Here is a 22509-nt window from a genome sequence, read left to right as displayed (position 1 = left end):
CTGTTACTGTTATTACTCATGCAGGCAAAGCAGATGTTTAAGTCTTGCTTCCTGTAATACTTATGGAAATGATGTTACCCTTGACCTGCTCGTTGGTTTATATACACTGGCCAGCTGAAAGGTGTAATGCACATTAGTGGGCAAAATCCATAGCTGTGTATTTCAGATATTAATCATAAGATATTACTGACATTACTGTACACCTGGGACATGTATCACCTTAGAGACAGATGAGAATTTGCATACTACAGTAATTATTTATATAACTGAATTGTTTTTTGTACAGGTTCCAGACTTACCTTGGTAATCATGCAGATGTGAGAAGTCTCTATGGGATATTGCCTGTGTCTGATGCTAACAGAATGTAGCCATTACATGGTTAAGTAAAGGGTGTGCAGTTTGCAAGCATCATTTTAATATTTGCATGTGTTAAGGCTGTTATCCTTTCTTTTAGGTATTCAGTGTGGATGCTATCCTTTGTCTGTTAGCCAGAGTCATGGCATATTGTGCACACCTACATCTGTCAACATCATCTGGACTGGTGGTTCTCCTTCAGACTCCTCATCTGTATCTGCTGGGGCTGCTGGTCTTGCCTGTGGGACTGGGAACTGTGGTCCTGCCCCTAGTTGTCCTTGCTGAAGGTGTCTCCTGAGAATGATATTGTGCAACATGGAACAGAATGTAACTCTTTCAGCAGAGATGACAAGTTCATACTGCAAGGCATCTCCTTAGATGTCTAGACACCACTACCTTGATTTGAGCAAGCTAAATACATATTCTAAGATATTCCTCATTTGAGAATAAGCATTTTTGTATCCCTGCTCGGTGGGATTGTGTGGGTTTCTCATGGGTGTTATGAGTCATGGTTCCACGGCATAACCCGCATCCCTCATGAGATGTTCTTGTGAGAAGTCGCCCCTAACAAACCTTTTGTACAGCTCGCAGTTGTGCCACATGTGAAAGTTGTGAAAACTGCCCGGGTTACCTGCACAGACATTGTTGATGATCCCTTGGGCATTACAGACAACCTGATAGTTTATAGAGTTGTATCCTTTTCTTTCGATGTACCTCCTTCCCCGTTCAATGGGTGGGGTGGGGGTGGGGGGTTATTTCTATGTGTCTGCCCAACAAAAAACTCCACAGAAGTGTGCTATTGCCTAAAATTCCTGCATGGTTCTTGCTCTCGCTTGTGGGGTTAGTGGGAACAGATATTCCCCCTTGCATGTTGTAGCTTTGCATTTAGAAACTGATGTAATATTCTAGCAGCAAAGGCCCATGGCACCCCTTATATATCACTGGTGGGTCTCTGAAATGTACTTGTAGCTAACATACGTAATGCTACACATACTTTTGTTTCCAGGGGGATGGGTTCTTCATGATTTCCCAGGGGCCTCAGGTGAGGGTGGCAGAGGTTGTATATTTCTTCTAGTGTTTCCGTGCCCACCCAGTATTGCTCTACAATTTCTTTGTCATGAAGTCCATGATAAATCAAACAGGGTCTAAACACCCTCCTTCTTCTTGGCCGAGGTCTGACAGCAGCATCTGGAATTAAAGTTTGTTGCACATACAAGTTAATGATGGCAGCCACAACTGCCAACATCCTTTTTCATTAGTGCAATAGTGGCTGTAATTTAAAGAATTTTGGATTTCAAGGCAAATGGCTACACTGAGTATACCTACTTGCTTCATAGCTTCCTGAATAGCTCTATCATGTCAGATTTGTTAATTAGCATGTAATTTGGCTACTTATGTTGTCATTAGCATGTTTTGCCATATACCTTGGTTTTTTGGCTCTACACTAAGCATAAAGCCATTTAATGAATACCAAATCATGTGCTATCATGTGCGAGGCATGCCACGCAGATGATAGATGCACCTAGTGTACCCATTAATGAATCTGACTATTAGTTTTTCAAAATGATAAAATTTACTGAAAATATTTAATTTTATTCAGTCATGATAAACACTTTCATCCATAAATTGGACTACATCAGCTCATCTTACAGTTCCCTTTGGGAACTTATTATTATATACTTTTAATGTCTTTCTGTTTTACTTAAAATATTTATCTCTTTGTTTAAATGTGTATCTGTGTGTGTGTGTGTGTGTGTGTGTGTGTGTGTGTGTGTGTGTGTGTGTGCGCGTGTGTGTGTGTGTGTGTGTGTGTGTGTGTGTGTGTGTGTGTGTGTGTGTGTGTGTGTGTGTGTTTTTATTTTCATTTATTTTATTTTACATTTGGTTTACCAGGAAAGTCCAACTGGACACAGGTCCATTTTCAGTGGAGGCCCGGGGAGAAAGCTACACAAATAACACTAAACAATACAATACAATACATGAGAGAGAGAGAGCTAACAAGTCATGCATATAGCATTCATACAATATGGCAGAGATTACAGCTCGTAAGAGCAGCGATCATTGAGGTACAGCATAAACTTAAAACATTTTTTTTTACAGTTATAATTACAGCAATGTAAATGTCAATGAGTTAACAAGCTTTCAGGAGAAAGCTGTTTCTACATAGCTGAAGCTCTGAAACAATCTTTTGGTATGGATTAACCTGGGAAATGACATGAGCATAGCCAGTCATTTAGATAGTGGGTTTTCAGGAGTTTTTTTGAAATGAGAAGGGGGGGTATAGAGGTTATGTGGCTTGGTACTGGCAAAGAGGGATTTACCAGCTTCATTTTTATGCATGATGACAGTTATGAGGTTCTGGCTACTAGATCTTAAGGCTCTAGAGGGAATGTGGGTTTGTATTAGATGCTGAAGTGCTGGGGTTATGTCAGGAAAGTAGTAGAGTTTGTGTGCTATAGACAGTTGATTGAGTAGGAGTACATGAGGCAACTCAGGCCAGTTGAGCTGCTTAAGAGCTAGACAGTGGTGGGGCCTATATGAGGCTTCAGTTGCAAACTTGGCAATCTTGTTATAGCAAGATTCCATTTTATTTAGATTGGTTTGGCGGAGATTAGTCAACATGGAGAGGCATATAGGAGGATGGATAAAATATGGGTCCTTGCAATGGTAGCTTTGGTATGTTTAGTGATAGCGTGTTTGTTCCTATAGAGGAGTCCAAGTTTTTTGTTAACTTTCCTGATGGTTTGTGCTATGTGTATGCAGAATTTCAGGTTATTGTCTATTTTTACACCTAGCAGTTTGGTCTGTGTGGTTGGGCTGATTTGAATGTTATCTTTGGAGTTGATGGTGAAATTATTATTTAGGGGAGGTGATCTGCCTGGTATGAAGGTTTTTTTTGAGATTAAGAAGAAGTTTGATGTTAGTGAACCAAGTTTCAGCTAGGGTGAAGTTATTTTGGGTTAGGGTTTGCAGTTCATTTAAGGTGGGGGTGGGCACATATAAGTGTGGTGTCGTCTGCATATTGTACTATTGAGGCAGAGGATGTGGATGAAGAGATCTGGTTAGTAAATAGAGAACAGCAAGGGGCCAATAATGGACCCTTGAGGGACTCCTGTGGTTACTGGTAACAGGGGGGGGGGGGATAGTTGGTCTTGCCAGAGAACTGCTTGCTGATGGCTTGTTAAGTAGCTGTTAAACCTTGATATAGAGGAAAGACTTATATTTATGGTGGATAGAGTTTCAAGAAGCATACTGTGGTTTACCATGTCAAAGGCTTTTGATCAGTCTAAGAATATGGAAGATACAAATAGACCCTTGTTTCTATGGTGGTTAACTATGTTGGTGAAAGTGCTCTGGTGGTGCTGTGGGAAGGTTTAAAGCCATGCTAAGATATGGAGAGAAGGTTGTCATTTTGGAGGTACTGCATTACTTGAGTATGAACAACTCTTTCTAATATTTTAGACAAAGGTGATAGAATTACTGTTGTATGGTAATTAGTGAGCTCTAAGGAGTTGCCTCCTTTATGCAGTGGAATGATATGTGATGTTTTCCATGAGGTGGGTACTTTGCATTCTGACAGAGACCTATTTATGAGACAAGAGATAGGATAAGCTATAGCATCAGCTGATATCTGAAGGAAATCTGCTGGCAGGTTATCAGCTCCTATTGTGATTGGTTTAAGTTTTTTAAGGAGCTTGGAAATTACCTTGGTGGATACGGAGTGAAGGTTGAACTTGGGTGTATTGTTTGGTATATTGGGGTGGGTTGGGGTGGTTATTGGTGTAGGGCTACTAGTATTATTTTGGGCATTGTCAAGGGTCTGGACTGTTTCAGTAAAGAATTTGTTAAATTGTGTGGGAATGTTTAGAAGATTATTTGGTAGCACAAGGGTTGGAATAGTAGATTTTCCTGGGTGTAGTATGCTATTTATACTGGCCCAGAAATGTTGTGGATTGTGGGCATATTTGTCTTGCATGATTTTATAGTAATTCGTTTTGTCTAATTTGATTTGCTTTTTGGCTTTGTTACAGAGTTCTAGGTAGTTTTGTCTCAAGGTAGTGGTTATGTTTTTTCTGATATTGTATCCAGGCCTTATCCCTTTCTTTCATTATAGTTTTAGTATCTTTTTTTAGCCATAGGGCATAGTTTGTTTTTATTGTAATTGTTTGGGAGGGGGCATGATGGTTTAAGATTTTTAGGAAGGTTGTGTTAAAGTGTTCTACGGCTTTGTCTAGAGATAGTTGTTTTAGGGGAGTCCAGCTGCAGCTTTTTAGTGCATTGATGAAGTTAGTAGCTATAAAATTCTTTTTGTTGCAAACTACTCTGTGGATGGGCTGGCTGATGGTTTGGGATCTGTTCCTAATTAGGTAGGTTGGATGATGGTCACTTATACTATCCAGATTGCTGTGCACAAGTGGGGTCAGATACCAGGATCCAGTCTCAGAGGGACTGGCGTTTGGATGTTTTGTCAATTCTAGTAGGGGTTATAGTTTGAATAAACCTGTGGAGGTTTATAAAGGCAGAAGGATTGTGCCTGGGGCAGTTAAGCCAATCAATATTAAAGTCCCCTAATAGTATGATTTCTTGTGGAAGGAAGTTAGAAATCCAACTAAGCAGGTTTTCCATTAGAGTGATGTTATTGCCTTGTGGGATATAACCACCTGCAAAAATTATGTGTTTGTTGGAATTAATTTCTTTATTTGGCAAGGATTAATTCTACATCTTTGACTTCTTGGGTACTGTAATCCAATTGCTCTATGGTGAGATGATTTTGGAGTAATATTGCTGAACCACCTCCCTTTTTCTGTAATCTGTCTTTTTGAATAATATTGTAGCCAGGGGCAGTAATCTCATTATTGTGGTATTCTGTTTTAAGCAAAGTTTCACTTAATATAATTATACCTGGTTTGTATAGAGCTAGTAGGGCATGGAGATCCTGAATTTTGTTAAGTATACTTCTCACATTAATGTTTAAGAAGAGGAGAGATTAGGTAGGTCTGCAGTATAGGGCATTTAGATTATTTAAATTGGGGTTGGCTGAGGTAATGGGTCCTGGAATGGGGTGTGTCCCTGCAACAAGTGAGTTTATGGAGTAGATGTAGATAGAATTTGCTTAATTTGTGAATTATTTTATTTTGTCTTTGAAAAGTCTGAGGGTTTGTTTTGATTGTCAGTTTATTGCATGAGTAAGAAAAGGGTTGGGAGTAGGTAAGGTCACATGATGATATAGGGAAGTTTTTTAGTTTGATGGGATTGCCTGTGGATTCTGGCTGCCAAGGGGATGGGGTGTGGTTATGAAGCTGAGTGTGGTAGGAGGAGAGGTTAGAAAGTAGGAGTAGGGTGAAGATTGTTAATGGGTATAGTACTGTTTTTAGTAGTTGGATTGGCTGTGTGGTACATGTTACTAAGTTACAGAAAGAGTGGAGTGTATTCAAGGGTATTATCTATAGCTGTGGGAGATTGGTGTTGTGTTAAAGGTATAGTAATATGTGGAGTTTGTTGTTAAGGGGTAATAGATTTGAAGCGATAAGTAATAAGGAGTGTTAGAATTGATAATGGAAGTGGTCTATAGCTTCAAGTTGAAGTTGTGTTAGGGACTTAGGAGCTATTACAAGCTGTTGGTTGTGCTGGGTCTGTTGCTTATGTAAAGTTTTGGAGAGTATGGCTAGTGCCAGAGTTATCTATTGTGTGTTAGGGAGCTGCTGTATGGCCAAGGAAGCATAAGACAGATAAAAAAAAAAGAGAGAAGAAAGACTGAAGGAGGGGTAACAAATAATACAGTAAGGAAATACAGGAGGTGGCTAGATGGGAACAGTGAAATGCAGCAGAGACAGTTCAGAGTAGGAGAGACCAGAAAAGGAGCAGGGAGATGTAAGAGTCCAAAGACAAAGTTGCAGGCAGGAAGGAGAAGGTAAAAGGAGCAGGGCAGAAGGAGAGACAAGAGGTGGCCAGGAGGTGTGCAACAGAAGTAGCCTACACAAGAGTAACAGTTCAGATAACATAAATCAGTGCACTTAGCAGGACATACTTAAATAGACTTTGATAGCTGGAAGATGGCACCAACAGAGAGGACTTGACTGTAGGTTATTTTCCAGCAGGGTAGGTCTGTGGCCTTTGCAGGAATTGAAGTTATCACTAACCTAGAAAAAAATTTGGAGAGAGAAAGAGGGGTTAGAGAGACATGGATCCCAAATGTGTTTGATAGAAAAAGGGCAGTATAAGCAGTGTTACTGTGTAGCGGGGTGTATGTAAACTGGAGTGAGGCGAGTGAGAGAGGGGAGGTTCGAGGGATATAAATAATGCAGGTATTGTGGTGGAAGAAACTGGTATGACAGGAGGATAGTGAAGAAAATAGGGGTGCAGGGGGAACAGTGCAGGTAGGATATAGTGGGTGGATGTAAGGGGTGAGAGTGCTAGTAGGGTGAGCTGTTAATAATAGGTTTAGGACACCAAAAGAGGAGAGAAGGATGAACAAAAAGGGGTAATGTAATGCAACATTAATACAAGCAATGAGGAATATAACAAACAACAGTGCAGACTGAAAGCAAAAATGAATGCATTTAAATGAAGGTACTCTCAGAAGTAGAACAAATTAATATAACTGTAAGTTGCAGTATCAAATGCATATAAATCAAGGCACTCTCAAAAGCAGGTCAATTAATGTAATTGAAAATAGCAGGTACAAGAACAATAATCTCAACTGCCAATGGGAATGCAGCAAGCAACATGTATATGAACCTTGTTTCTATGTATTATATATGTATTTTGTGTGTGTGTGTGTGAGTGTGTGTGTGTGTGTGTGTGTGTGTGTGTGTGTGTGTGTGTGTGTGTGTGTGTGTGTGTGTATTATTTATTTATTTATTTATTTATATTTGTTGACCGGGAGTGTCCGACTGGACGTAAGTCCATTTTCAGCGGAGGCCCGGGGAGAAAAGCTCCACAGTTAAAATAAACAGACAGTAGTTACATTGGATTACATAGCGATTAACAATTTACATAGCAATTACTTACAACATATTTACAGATGAAGAACATAGTACATCAGTAGACAACTAGAATCTTTATCTGTGAAGTACATAACAGACATTAACAAATGTTAAAATAAGAAGTTCCTGCTGTATAAGTACTAGGCTTATGAGCATCTGAGCTTGCTATAATCAAGGTAGTTAGTGGAGTGGAAAGAAAGGTAGTGGTTGGATGGGGTGGGTGATATTAGAGTGGGAGTTGCAAGGGCATAGCCAGCATGTTTTTAGGTGCGCTTTTAGTAAAGTTTTGAAGTGGGTGCATGATGGTACGGAGGTAATTGTGGGTGGGAGGGAGTTCCATAATTTGGCTATGGTGCAAGAGAATAGTGCTTCACCAGCAGAGTTATTGGCTTTAGTGATCTGCAAGTGATTTTTGTTGCTGGATCTTAGTGGTCTGGTGGTGTGATAGGGTTGGAGTAGATTCTGGAGGGATGGGACATTTAGTGGATGGTTTACTAGTTTGTGGGCAAGTGAGAGTTGATACCATTGAAGGAGGTGAGGGAGTTCAAGCCAGCCCAGTTCAGCAAGTGAGAGACAGTGGTGACTACAGTAGGATGCCCCTGTGGCGAATTTGGCAATTTTGCTGTAGCAGGTCTCTAGCTTGTTTAGATTGCATTGCCTTAGGTTGGCATATACTGGAGAGGCATAAAGTAGGGTGGAGATAAGGTGGGAATTTGCTACTGAAATCTTTGCTGCTTTGGTGAGAAGATGCTTATTTCTGTATAACGCTCCTAGTTTTTTATGGACTTTTTTTATGGTCATGGATATGTGAATGTCAAATTTTAGTTTATTGTCTATTTCCACTCCTAGCAATTTGGTGTGTTCAGTTGGGTATATAGTGGTGTTGTCTTTTGCTGTGATGTTAAAGTGAGAGTTGTTTTGAGTATGTTTGGTGGGTTGGAAGATGAGTAGTTTAGTTTTGTTTGGGTTGAGTATTAATTGGGCATCGGATAACCAAGTTTCAACAGAGGAAAAGGCTTCCTGTGTGAATTTTTGCAGTTTGGGTAGGGACTGGGCTGAGCAGATGATGGTCATATCATCTGCATATTGTATGAGTGTGCCATGTGTGGTGGCAGAGGCTAGATTATTTGTGAAAACAGAGAAGAGTAGGGGTCCAAGGATGGATCCTTGGGGAACCCCTATGGAGACAGGTAGTTGGGGAGATATGTCATTCTGTCATACAACGGATTATTGGCGGTCAGACAGGTAACTCTGAAACCAGTTGGTGACTGATTGTGAGAAGGATAGGTTATTGAGGACAGAGATAAGTTGTTTGTTTGGGACCATGTCAAATGCTTTAGATAGGTCTAGGAAAGTGGCAGAGGAGAAATAGCCATTGTTTTTATGCTGAAGGATAGTGTTAGTAAAGGAGAGTAAGGCAGTGGTGGTGCTATGGTTTGGTCGGAAACCATGCTGAGTATTGGAAAGGAGGTTGTTAGTAAGGAGGTAGTCTGAGACCTGAGAGTGTATGCATCTCTCTAGTATTTTGGAGAGTGGAGAGAGAATAGCTATGGGGCGGTAATTGGTTAGTTCTGTGGAGGGTCCGCCTTTGTGGAGGGGAATTATATGTGATACTTTCCACAGTGTGGGAACATAACTTTCTGACAGAGATCGGTTAATCAAGATGGATACTGGGTAGGCCAGAGCATCAGCTGCGATTTGTAGGTATTCACTTGGGAGGTTGTCTGCTGCTAATTTGGTGGGTTTAAGTTTAGTTAAGAATTTTTTTATGTTGGAGGTAGGTACAGGAGAAAAAGAGAAGGCAGTAGGGAGATTAGTAGGTGAAGGTGTGGGTTGGCGGGGAGGGGGGTTGTGTTGTTTAGCTAGTGATAGTATGGTTTGTGTGAAGTGTGTGTTGAATGAGGTAGCAATATTTTCTGAGGAGTGAGGGATGTTAGGAGGAGGGCTACTGACTTTACCTGGGTGGAGGATGGAGTTTATGGAGGACCAGAATTGTTTGGGGCTGTGTTTGGAGAAGTCTAGGGCAGACTGGTAGTATTGGAATTTGTCCTGTTTTATTATCTTTTTGACTCTATTGCGTAGTTCTGTCTAGCTGAGGGGGTCTTGGTTTTGTGCCAGTGCTCCGAGGCTTTATCCCTGTTTTTCATTTCTGACTTAGTGGTTTTCTGTAGCCATGGGGAGGGTTGTGCTTTGATTCTGGAAAGTCTTATGGGGGCATGGTAATTAAGGATGCTCAGGAAGGTAGTATTAAAAAATTCAACTGCGTCATCTAGACTGAGGTACTTTAGAGGATGCCAGTTACATTCTTTGAGGGATGAGATGAATTTAGTGGGTTAAAGTTTATTTTTTTATGTATCTGACGGTAGACGACAGGTTAAGCTTGGTATAGGTATTTTTTCAGTAGGAATGTTGGGGAGTGATCACTGAGGCTATCTGATAAGCAGCCTGTTATATATGACTGGGGGCTCTTACTGACTAGTATCCAATCCAGGGTAGTGTGCTTGCTGGAGTTTTTATTTATCCTGGTTGGCGACTGGACTAGTTGGGTGAAGCCATGAAGGTTTACATGATGGGTTGGATGGTTGCCGGAACAGGATTGCCAGTCAATATTGAAATCACCTAAAATGATAGTTTCTTGGGGGAGATGGTGGGTAGACCAGCTGAGGAGGTTTTCTAGTGGAGGGATGTTTTGGCCAGGTGGGAAGTAGCATCCAATTATGTTGATGGTTTTGTTTTGGTTTATTTTGAGGTTGGTATATATTATTTCTTCATTGCCTATTTGTGGAGCTGATTATTTTAAGATCTGGATGTTTAGATGCTGTTTAAATATTATAGCTACACAGCCTCCTTTCTTGTTTAGCCAGTCTACTCTTAGTATGCCATAACCTGTAGGGAGTATTTGCTCACTGGTAATGTGAGGTTTTAGCCAGGTTTCTGTCAGAATGACTATATCTGGGGAGTACAGGTCTATGGTGGCATGGAGTTCATGGACTTTGTTGGATATACTTCTAATATTTAGGCTTAGTAGAAGGAAGTCATTTGGCTTTCTATTGGCTGTAATATGGGAGAAGTTGTGGTTTCTAGTCTGATTATGAGGATTGGGGTTGGAGATGATATGGCCAGGGTTGGAGTGGATATCTCCACTTAGGGCTAGTTTTGAAATGCATGAGGTTATTAGTTTTCTCAGTTTTTGAATGTGTTTGTTTATAAGGGAAACTTTATGATTGTGCTCTTTGGGTAATAGGTATGGTGGGAGGGTTACTATGTTAAGTTGTAGGGATGCCTTATGTTTGAGTAATATAGTTGGTAGAACATGTGGGGGGTACATAGGGATGGTTCTTGAGTTGGTGGGAGGGGAGCTGAGTAAGGGTGAGACATGAGTGTTGGTGTGAGTAGTAGTACAGTGGTAGTGGTTGAGTGCGGGAATGATAGAGCTTTGGTAGGATGTAAGATATGCAAGGAGAGTGCATGCAGTGAGCATAGGTAAGGTATGCTTGTACATGTTAGTTGAGGAGGTGTGATAGTAGTGGGAAGATGGAGGAGGTAGTGTTGGGTTAGCGCTGTGGTTGGCTACTGGAAAGATGGGAGGGTTTGTGAGTGTAATAAAGGTGGGACCACTGGGGCGGAGGGAATAGGGGCAGGGTGGGTGCGAAGCAGGTAGAGACCCTGTTAGTTGCTCTTATGAGGGGGCTGGAAACAATCAGGTAACAGAGTTAACTGATGAATGAACATATGATAGTGACAAGGGTGGTTGTAGTTTTAAAAATGGTGCCTGCCACAGGTAATATTTATCATCTTTGAGATTGTCTTAAGGTAATAAACAGGGAAGGGGGAGGGGAGAACAAGGGTGTGAGCAGGCAGTTCTTTGTACTGCTGCTAATGAGCCAAAGCAAAGACAAGTTAGTGTTTGAGAAACAATCACAATTGACCAAGGACTGCTCTGAAACTGTAAGTCATTTCTTAACCATTTTCAGGTGGAAAAACAGAATAACCTTGTATCAGTAGGCCACTGTGGTCTCAGTTTATATTAACAAGCACACGGTATTGATCAGATTATGGATACTATCTGCTAACAGAAGGGAATAAGAGAGAAAGTGGAAGATGAGTATGTGTGTGTGTGGGGGGGGGGGGCGCTGCTTACAAGCCAAAGCAGAGTGCTCTCCAAGAGAAAATGAATATTGTGTGTGTATATGTGTGTGTGTGTGTGTGTGTGTGTGTGTGTGTGTGTGTGTGTGTGTGTGTGTGTGTGTGTGTGTGTGTGTGTAAGTTTAATACTGCATTTACGCTGTTATGGGGCTTTTCTAAAGTTTTCTATGACAAGTACTAAGGAAATGAACGTATGTGGTGTTGAACACTAGGGACTGTCTTGTGCAAGTAGAGCTGCAGTTCAGTCGTGCCTGTTGTTTCTGTTGTTTGAAGTTCTGATAGTGAACATATTGCATATTTTCACTTTTTCTTCATTTATATTGTATTTGCTTCTAATTTAACACTGCTGTAGCCATATTTGTTATTAAATCATAATTTCAGCATAAATTACTTTAATTTGCATTTTACTGTGGAGTTTTGTCATTTCTGACAAATGAATCTCTAAGTGCTAGTAAATGCTTATATATGCTATTTAAATATTTTTATTTAATTTAATGTCATATATTTGGGGTTGTGGCACCATTTAGACAACAGAATTTTACTTGTTACTGTGACTGTGTTGTTGTTTACTGTAGCTTTACTGTAGCGTGCATGGTGTTGAAAAAGGTTTAGTACATTATAAGTTGTTTCTGCTATATTTTATGTAGTTTAGCCATATTTGCTGTGTGGGGACATAGTTTATATTTTCTATTATTGCTGACCTTAGTTGGCCCTTAATAGTGTCAGTGTATTATTATGGCTGATATTTTCTCCCCTGACTTGATGGATCCTGATATGGTTGCCCCCCCATCAAATCCAGTTGCACATGAAAAAGAAAAAAAACTCAACAAAAACAGGTCTTAACCTATGGTTTGTAAATCTGTTGCTGCCTTATGCCACCACAAAAACCATTTACCTTTTTTCCCATCATCATTTGGTGTGAGCCGGCAGCCCTCTATGGTACAGGGGTCAGACACATTCTCCAAGGCTGTTACAGTACCTGGTTTGCATACAAGAGAACCAAAACCTTTTGGTGCAGGAGAGGTCCAAGTTAACAGACCTGCCAGACATAATACTCTGTCCCCAGATATTTTGTCTGCAAAAGTAGTTCACATTAAGAAGAAACATATATTTTACCAGAGTGCAGACAATCAGGTTATTGCTATGTATAGGCCTGTTGTGGTTTCCTTAGCTAAGAATGTTTTACAATCAGCAAATATGAGAGATGGTGCTCCTGTTCAGAATGACTATGGGATTACCTTCTCTAGAGATCAGTCTCTGGCTTCAGATTTTACTCAAATAATTTTTAGTTTGATGAAATACAATAATTTAATACATTCATGACATTCAATAACTATTTACAGTATTTACATTCAGCCTGACAAAAAGGATTCAGATAAAACATTTGTAGTTAACGTTAATATATAAACTATGATAGGAAGAGTTTGGTTCCATCTGTAGGTTATCAGTCAAATTCAAATCTTTTCTCCACAGACTATTAACCAATGGCTTAGGAAAAGTTCTTAACTCTTTAGTTCTTTTCTCCATTAGTATGCATTTCTTCAGTGATGATATGAATTCCTCCATTGTGGGTGCTACATTAGAGTTCCATCTTCTAGTTATACATTTTCTTTCTATTGCTAACATTGTCCACAACAAATACCGGTAATCTTTCTTCATATTATTGTTATTAACAACACTCAATAAAATTAAAGACTTTGTAAAAACAAATATATCAGTATAAATAGCTTGAAGAAATTTGTTAATCTCATTCCAGTATGGTTTAATATTAGTACAATCATAAAAAAATATGAGACCAGTCAGCATTACTGGACAGATGACATCTCCAGCATAACTTGCTGTTTGAAGGTTTGATTTATGAGAGTTTCTCAGGTGTCAAAAAGGATCTGTGTAGAAATTTCCAATGAAAAGTCCCCCAGATTGTGAGTAAGGAGTTAGTTTAACTGAAAATAAAATGTTTGTTTTATCTTCCATTGATAATGATGCTTGAAACCCTTTAGTTAGGTATTGCCAGTAAGAATCTTTAGGAGCTGTCTTATAGACAATTAAAGTGTTATATAGATATGATAATTCATTCTTAACATTGATATTATTATATAGAATTCCAAAAAAATCCAGTTTATAATTTTTGGTACGGTTTTGAAGGATGAGTTATGTATTATTCTACATAGATCTTTAGTGTATGCTGTGACACTCTGAAGAACCCAACCAGTCATTAGGGGATAGGCCATAGGTTGATAATATACTTTGTGTGTTCAAAGCTTGTTGGTTTTCAATACATTGCAACCAACAAAATAGGTTATTATTGTCCCATAAACCAAAATTCTCTCTATGTTTTATCATGGAAATCCCTTGTAATAGTAAATGGTATTAAAAATATATGCCACAGTTTTATATCTAAATTTGTGTTAATGAATTTTCTAAACGCATCAAAAATATTGTTTATTAGTGGTAGTTTAGTTAATTTTGTTGTACTATACTGTAAATTTAAACTTAAACAGTGCCATACCTTATCTTTGTCAGTTACCAAAGCATTCTTTGATAAACAATTTTCATTCATTAGTATAACGGAGTGTAAATGTTTCCAATTGGAAGAGTATCTAGAATTTATCCAATTTATCACTATTTTAATTATAGACGCCTTTATATAAGCTTCAATCTCTGGGAATTTTAACCCCCCCTTGTTCCCATTTTCTGATATGATGAGAATATCCCACTCTATTTCTTTTGTGGTACCATAGGAATTTCATCAGAGCTGTAGTGATTTCTTTAAGGATTTTCTTTCCTGGTGGAAGTATAAGGGCTTGTGTTATATATAATATTTTAGGTAACAGAACCATTTTTATCAGTTGTAACCTATCATCAAATGTTATAAACAAATTATTCCATTTGCTTATTAATGTCTTGATTAAGTCTATGGCTTTAGCACAGTTAAACTGGCTTCAGATTTTGATAGGGACTCTAATGGAGGAAATCCTGTACATTCTGAAGCTATCCAGACTGATCCTTTGGAAGGTGAACAGGTTCAAAAACCCAAGCAGGTGTTCATCTTTCCACAGATCCTAGCTACATTTAGAGATGTATTTGGAAGCAATTTGGATCTGCACCAGAGATTGGCAGAGTTTATGATCTTATTGAGGATATGATTTTACATTGTTTTGGCCATTCCTCCTCTGTTATCCACCTTAGAAGATGTCTATATAACTGCAGCTAAAACCCCTTTGGCTAGTGAACAGTTCCTAAAAAGGCAATGAGGAAATAGAAGGTGTACTCAGATCTTGCAGCTCTCTTTGCTCCTTTGTTTTGCAATATGATTACAGTTTAGATGACTTTGCTGCATCTTTGCCTGCTGAACAGACGTGCTACATGAATGAGATTGTTTCTTGTGTTTCTCAGGTTTTGAACCATGCTTTGAGAAGGGTCTTGGAAGCTGTGGACACAGTCTGTAGAAATGCAGCTTTTTCTATTGTATTGAGAAGGTATACTTAGTTATCTAACCAAGATTTAAAACATGAGCTTTTAAAAGCTCGTTTAAGTTCAAAATTTGTTTTTGGTCCTGCTACTACTCATATTCTCAAACAATGGGATGATACAGGTAAATTAATGCATTAAGTATCTAAAATGTTTCATATTCCTAGGTTCTCCTCCAACAAGACATTCAGCTTCAAAGGGCAAAACAAGCAAAATTCCCAGCTTATCAAGAGTCAGGGCAATAAGAAGAAATGGCAGGAGGATAATGATTCCAAACCAAATAAAAGGGGGTCCTTTGTCCAAAAGGATCAATCCTCTGCAGAAGAATGACTATGGTGAGACTTTGGCATCCTGTCCCTCCCTCCTGTTCTTCACCTTTCTCCTACCCAAGGGCTTTTGCTCAGCTCAGTAGCATGGACACAAATAGTCTCAGACAAATTAGTGCTGAGAATAATTTAGGGAGGATAGTCTCACAGTAGAGAGAAAATATTCCTCTCTTCAGGGGAATGCCCCCCCCCCCCACACACACACACCTACTAGTTTAGGCATATCTGTTCTCTCTGGTCCTCTTAAACATGTTGCAAGCAGGGGTTATAGAGCCACTTACTGAACCACCAAAAAGAAAAGGATTTTATTCCAGAATTTTTTTGATACCCAAAGGGAGCCATTGTGGAGACCAGTGTTAGAGATGTCTTACCTAAATATCTTTCTGAAAGTACTTATACTTCCCTTGCTTCTACTTCTCTGTTTAAAAAACATCTCAAAGAACATCTCAAAGCTCATTGGCTCTGTCCATGCACTAACCCAGATTGACATCTTTTCTCACTTCTGTCCATAACCCTATACACTACTCCTATAACCTTTACCTCCAAATTGACTTACTACTACTGACTCTTACTCAGGAATTTTAGATTAATATATATATTCTTTTCCCTTTTCTAAGACTTGCTTATACCTTCTACTGTGAGTTGTAGAATTGTTTAGTTTAATTTCCACTAAAAGTGTTTAGTTTTACAAATTTATTTTATAACTGTTCTCTATCAGAGTGCTAACTCTGTATTGTACTTCTCTTGTTATATTCATTGTTAAATTTCCCATTTTTTTTTGCTTGGAGCTTTTCTCCCCGGGCCTCTACTGAAAATGGACATATATCCAGCTAGACTAGCCCGGTCAACAAATGTAAAATAAATAATAAAATAAAATTATACTGAGAATGCTCGCCATGCAGACAGTCCTACTCCCTTCTTATGGACCACTGTTTTATGATGACTTTAGATCTGAAATATGCCTGTCATCGCATTCCGATTGTTACCAACTTCAGGAAATATGTCAAAGAGGTTGTCTATGTGGTGCCTAACCATTAACAGAGGGCTTGTTATGGTGTCTACCCTTTTGGTTTTAAAATATTTGTATGAGCTATTCAACGATGGCTTATCGTATGCGTCTAGCAAGGTGGATGTTGCTGTCATCTCAGTTGGTCTGTCCATGGATCCTCCTCTTTCATCACTTTTTGTTGTCAAACAGTTTATGAAAGGTGTGTTGCATTTGAGACCCCCTTAAAAGCAAATTCCTCCTCCTTGGGATCTCTACCTGCTTCTTGAAAAATCAACCTTATTTCCTTTAGAACTAGCCTTTCAGGCTGATTTTAAGTTCACCAAAAGTGTTTTGCTTAATCCTCTGACATCTACAAGGCGATTCTTTGAGCTTCAAGCTCTCATAGTGGGCCAACTTTATCTGATTTTCCAGAACAACAGGATCGTTTTATGTACTAATCCATCTTTCATGCCAAAAGTTGTTTCTGAATTTACCCTGAATCAAGTCATCAGTCTCACAGTTTTCTTTCCAGATCCTAAATGCAAGGGAGAAAAGATTCCACATACATTGTTTGTGCACAGGCATCTCAAGTACTACCTTGACAGAACTAAGCCTTTCAGGGAAGCTGAGCAGATGTTTATTTCCTGTTTTGAGGCTAAGGAGATTCAACCTGTCTTTAAGCAAATTTCTCATTGTTTGTCATCTGCTATTGCACTTTTTGTTACTCCCACCATGGTAAAGCTATTCCAGGCAAGGTTAAAGGACATTTCACCAGAGCCATATCCTCTTTGGTAGCATATTGGAAAGGAGTGGATTCTAGAAACATTGTAGAGATAGCAACCTGGTCCTCTGTTCACAGTTTTACAAAGCACTAAAAATTGGATTATTTCTCAAGTTCCAGAGCAGGCTTTGTGAGGACCATTCTCCACGTGTTCCTGGATTCTTATGCTCATCTTCCAGGTAGGGTAAGATTTGGGAATCTATCGCCATGACACTGAGGCAATGTGAAAGATGGACATTGTTCAGTTGCATAAGTCCTACTTAGCTGCAACAGTAAAAGTTTGAATTTCACATTGCCTCAGTGGCAGTACCCACTCACCATCTCTCATATTTTATATATAGTTCAATGGTATCAACTTTGTCATGTTTTTGGTTGGCTTTGCTTGTTTGCTTTAGTGTGTTATGTTTTTTAGCTCTAATTGGTTAGTTGCAGGCAATTCTTGCTTCTGGTCCTTCTTGGTTCTTCCTATTTAGCACTAAAAGCCTGAACAACTGACTTTGTGTGACAGGAATTATGCTTCCCTGGATGAAAAAGACTTACCAATTCCCTATCACAGAGAGTCAGAGTAGGGAATTCAGACCTCTGGAAAGCTGCCAGTGTGGGTTTGTGCAGGCACAAAACTCACATGTCACTAAGGCAGTGTGAAATTCAAACATCTACTGTTATACATAAGTAGAACATATGGGACTGTACTCTGTTTTATACTGTCTGTTTTTGCCATCTATAAATTACACCATAGTTTTGACACCATTTTCTACAGGTAATCGCAAGAACAGGTCAAATGGAAGTACATGTCCATTTTGTTTTTGGTGCCACCCCCCCCCCATGCTTACAAATGTGATGAGCTGTGTGTACACCTATTTCATAATTTATAGTGGTCTGAAAGACACTGCTTTTGTTGTAGTCACATTTGTATAAGGTATTATAACACTTTCTCGTTTTTCACTTTTTTAACAGGATCTAGTGAGATGGAAGAAGCCAGAACTGACAAGCTGAGCTTTGTAAGTCAACCATCTTACCCATCAAAAGCTGATAGAAAGGAACTACATAAATATTGCCCTAAAAGTTGGCTTTGGCAACTAGAATCTGTTGGGTAGGTGAAATGCTTGTAGTGACTTTTGCATTTTTTCTTTTTTTCTTTCTTGTCTTTGGTCATCTGGTACTCTCTCTGTCTCTCTCTCTCTCTCTTTATTGATTAATTCGTGTCCTACATTCTAACCAGAGTCAGAGGAGATGGGTCATTATTTTTAATTGCTCAGATTTTCTAATGTGGACTTAACATCTTCCGCTTTTGGCCCACTAGCTATGGCACAGGTTTTGCTATGCTCAATTTTTTTTTGGGGGGGAGGGGGTGCAGACTTGTATACCCCGCTTCTTGGCTGCAGTGTACATACTCCTTTCCTGTGCTCTCACTCCCCTTCACCTTATTCATGGAACTGCAATTTCAGGCCATAAAAATATTACATTCCTGCTGTGCCATATAACCAACACCCTCCCCTCCTCAGGATGACTTAAACAGAATTAGTCATTCACTCCTACCCCTTCTTGTCCAGCTCCTGTAGCACACGAGTCACCTGTAGCACAGCCATGTCTCCATTAACTGAGCCACACTCAGTTGTGCATCTGACATATGCTGTGGCACAGACTTTAAAGAACTGAAATTGGCATACAAAAATAGATTTTTAATTCTTTATGTGTTTGGAAAATGCAAGGAAATGTAGAAGATGCCACATTGGAACTGGTGAAACAACTCTTTATTAATGAATTGCATTTCGATGAAACGCATTGAACCTACACAGTAATTGAGAAACAGTGCTTAGTAAGAGAGGTTTAAGTAATATAGAAGTCTGGGTAAGGTGTCATTCTTTAGATAGTTTTACACAGTAATTTCTTTGGTTATGGAAACAAAGTTTTATAACCAAGTGAAAAGAGTGGCTATGGAAGTTACAATGGCCACTGGTTTTGCTTTTCTTTTCCTCTCCTACTGGAAAAAAGATGTTTGGACACACTACTGAGCACTGGGTACACAGTTTTATGTTTTACAGATATTTTTTTTAATAATTTGGAATGGCAGTTCATATTTGTTAAAATAAATTATATTGCATGAACAGTCACATAGACTTCTTGGAGTTTTCCTGCTTACCACATGGGACTATTAGTTTTTATAAGCATTATGTTATTCCACATCTCCTCTTACGTTATGTTGACACTGTTGAACTGCACTGTAATTGTGCATCTTACTTTGCAAATATCTGATGCTAAATCATTTTGTTTTGTTATTAACATGTACGGATAATGTTATGAATTTCTTATATAATGCCTGCATAGCTTTACTGCAGTTTAATTTTTACATAATATAAAAAAAATCCTTTCTTGGGTTATATTTTACTAATTTTAGTTATGTAAAATACAGCTGCTATAAATTGTGATAGCATTCCAATTGCATTGATAGATGTAATGCACCATGCCCTAAACCCCGTCTGTTTACAGATTTGATATTTGAACTTATATAGCCACACTGAATGTACTGTCTTGCTCACTATAGTTGAAATGAGTTTTCTCTGACAACACAGTATTAAAAGGCCTCCACTTCTCATTGCTTTGCAGAAAACTGTAGCTTGTCCTTCGTAATTGCCCTTTTTGATGGGTCCTTCTTCTTTGGGCCAAAGGTGAAGGAGATATTGCGAGAGTGAGCAAGAGGTGAAAATGGTCTTAGGTGCTGGATTGAAATTTAGCACCCCTAAATGGTTCCTCTCCTAGAACTACAATAGTGTGAAAAACTTATAGTTTTGCACATCCTGACAGCAGCCTTTTGAGATGCAGCTGCATGGAGCTTCTACAGTGGATACTGCATAGGGGTACAGGTGGACTACAGAATCATGTGTTCCATGGCTGTTACCATAGGATCAGTAACAGAACCCCTGAGGGCTTGCTGGAATGTCTTCCTCTGGAGGTAGTCAGGGGCCAAATGTTGCTACACTTAGACACATGGCTGGTCATCATGCAAGCTAGATGCATCAAATACATAACATCTCATACCCCTTTCAAGTGCATGCTGACCATTCACTCTACACTTATCAGATGTTCCACCTCATCAGAAGGAGGTAGCCAAAACAGAGGTAGAGACATTCCTTATAAGAACAGCCATCCAAAAGGTCCCACCAGATCCAAAAGAGTGTAGGGTTTAGATTTTTTCTAGTCTCCAAAACATCCAAGGACCTCAGGTTAATTCTAAATTTTATCAGTCTCAATTAGCATGTGAGGGAAATCAAGTTCATGATGGCAATGGTACATTCAATCCTTCTTTTCCTGCAGGAGCGAGATTGGCTGTACTCTACAGATGTCCAGCATACCTTTTTGAGTGTAAAGATTGCTAAGGCTTCAGAAAGTTCTGTGCTTCCATTTGGAAGCCAGTCATTATCATTTCAGTATCCTGCCATGTGGTCTCACCATGATAGCCCCCCCCCCCCCAAGTTCACCAAGTGCATGGCAGCAACTGAAGCTCACTGCAGGCTGCAGAGATTTTGGACATTTCCATAGCTATATGACTGACTCCTCATCTCACCATGAGGGAGTAATGGTTACTTGCAAGGAACTACATAACTTCAGCTTTCTCTGTTCTTGGAAATATTAGTGAACACTGTGAAGTCCTAGCTGGAACAGTTGCAACACCTTTTTTTCATAGGCTGCCTCCTGGAAGGTGGCCGACTCACTGAAGACAGGATAACTTCAGTACAGTTGCCAGTGCATCTTCTGTTACATCACCATTCACTGACAGTGTCCATTAATCAGAAAATACTGGGAGTCATGGTAGCTGCAATCTACCTGGTGCCATTTTCTAGAATCTACATGAGGGTACCACAGTGGCTATTTCATGTCAGTAGTCTCAAACATTGGACCATATGGATCCAGGCATTCAATTGTTCAGGGCCTACAACAAACATCTATAGTGGTGGTTGTAACAAACAAATCTGAAGAAAATGAAGAAAACGTGCCCCTTTACCACTTCCCTAGCTTCAGTCACCATCACATGGACATGTCTGCTCTGGGATGAGGGAACATTACTTAGTGTAGACAGCCCAAGGGACCTAGACTCAATGAGATATCCTACTGCACACCAGTATATTGGAGGTGAGGGTGGTGCTGCTAGTGCTGGAGGTGTTTCATGACCACCTTCCACAGGATGCAGTAGTAACACATTTAAAAAGCTTGTCTATGATGTGGAACATCAACAAAAAATGGAGAATTTTTTGCAATTTATTTTTGAAATTTTTGCAATTTGGCTGAACTAGCATCCACTTTTAATAACAAAATATTGTCTTTATACAAGATTAAGTTAGGAAGGCAGGTAGGTCCTAGTTAAGACTGCTAAGGAAAGTGAGAACAGGCTGGATTCCAGAACAGACCTATAAGGAATGCTAGTTATGAAAGTTTGTGTATCAGAGACAGAGCTGGCCATTCTAATCTGGTAAGATCTGTTTTCAGAATAACTATGGAACGAGGTCTCAGCTAAGGACCCAAAGTACAGATAGAGAGATTCTGTTTTATTTTCTTTTTTCTGTCTTTTTTTTTCTACACCCTGATTCATTTTATTGAGGATGAGCGCCATGCATACCCTGCCTAAGTGAGTGTCCTCTGACAATTTGTTCCTTTCCAAGATGGATTATCAGTCAGTTCATTCCTCCATTTGGGTATTAGGGAGTGAGCTAGCTTCCAGGTCCAGTGGGGCAGTCCATACTCCCCTATGAAGTACCCTCACCCCTTGTGGTGGCTATCTGAACTCTGTTCTGTTGCCTACTGTGCATTACCTCACTACTTCCATGCTCCATGACTGTATGTAGTCTGAGGCTTGATGTTTTTTGTGTTTCACTGTTGCAGTCATCACACTTGGGTTATCCTGTCAGGGGTAGGCCTCAGTCAGCCAGAATACCAGAGGCTTAGTATTTCTGCATCAGTTGCTTTCACTCCAGGACTAACGTCAGGTCATCAGTGGTATAAAATCAGGCAGCTGATGCCATTACATCAGTCTTTCTTCCTGAGGAGCCCGAAGCAGAAGCAGTTCACGAGTGCCTGTTGGCCACTACCTGAGTTTCATTTCTGAATTGAAGTTGAGGTCTTCTAAAGCTAAGTACCCCATTGGGGATCCTTTTTTCTTGCTCTAACCGATGTCAGAAAAAGTTAACAATTGTCTCGCCCGTGGAAAGCAAATACCACACCGAGACTTCCATTCTTACTGCGTCAGCTGTTTAGGCCCAGACCACGACGCACCTCGCTGTCGCTTTTTTGCTTTGTTCAATGCCAGAACTTTACATTGTTGAGCCCTTACTGTAGCTAAATATTTTTGCTGTTGGTCCCCATATTCTGATATGGCTTTGGTAAGCCATCCATCTACCGATTTTCCAAAAAAGTAAGGATAAAGACAGAGACAGACTGCATAGGTCCAAAACTGCTGACGAC

The sequence above is a fragment of the Protopterus annectens genome, chromosome 2.part1, assembly GCF_019279795.1.
Source record: "Protopterus annectens isolate FY-2018-M chromosome 2.part1, PAN1.0, whole genome shotgun sequence".
NCBI lineage: Eukaryota > Metazoa > Chordata > Ceratodontiformes > Protopteridae > Protopterus > Protopterus annectens.
The sequence above is the reverse complement of the archived record's forward strand: the minus strand, read 5'-3'. Positions refer to the sequence as shown.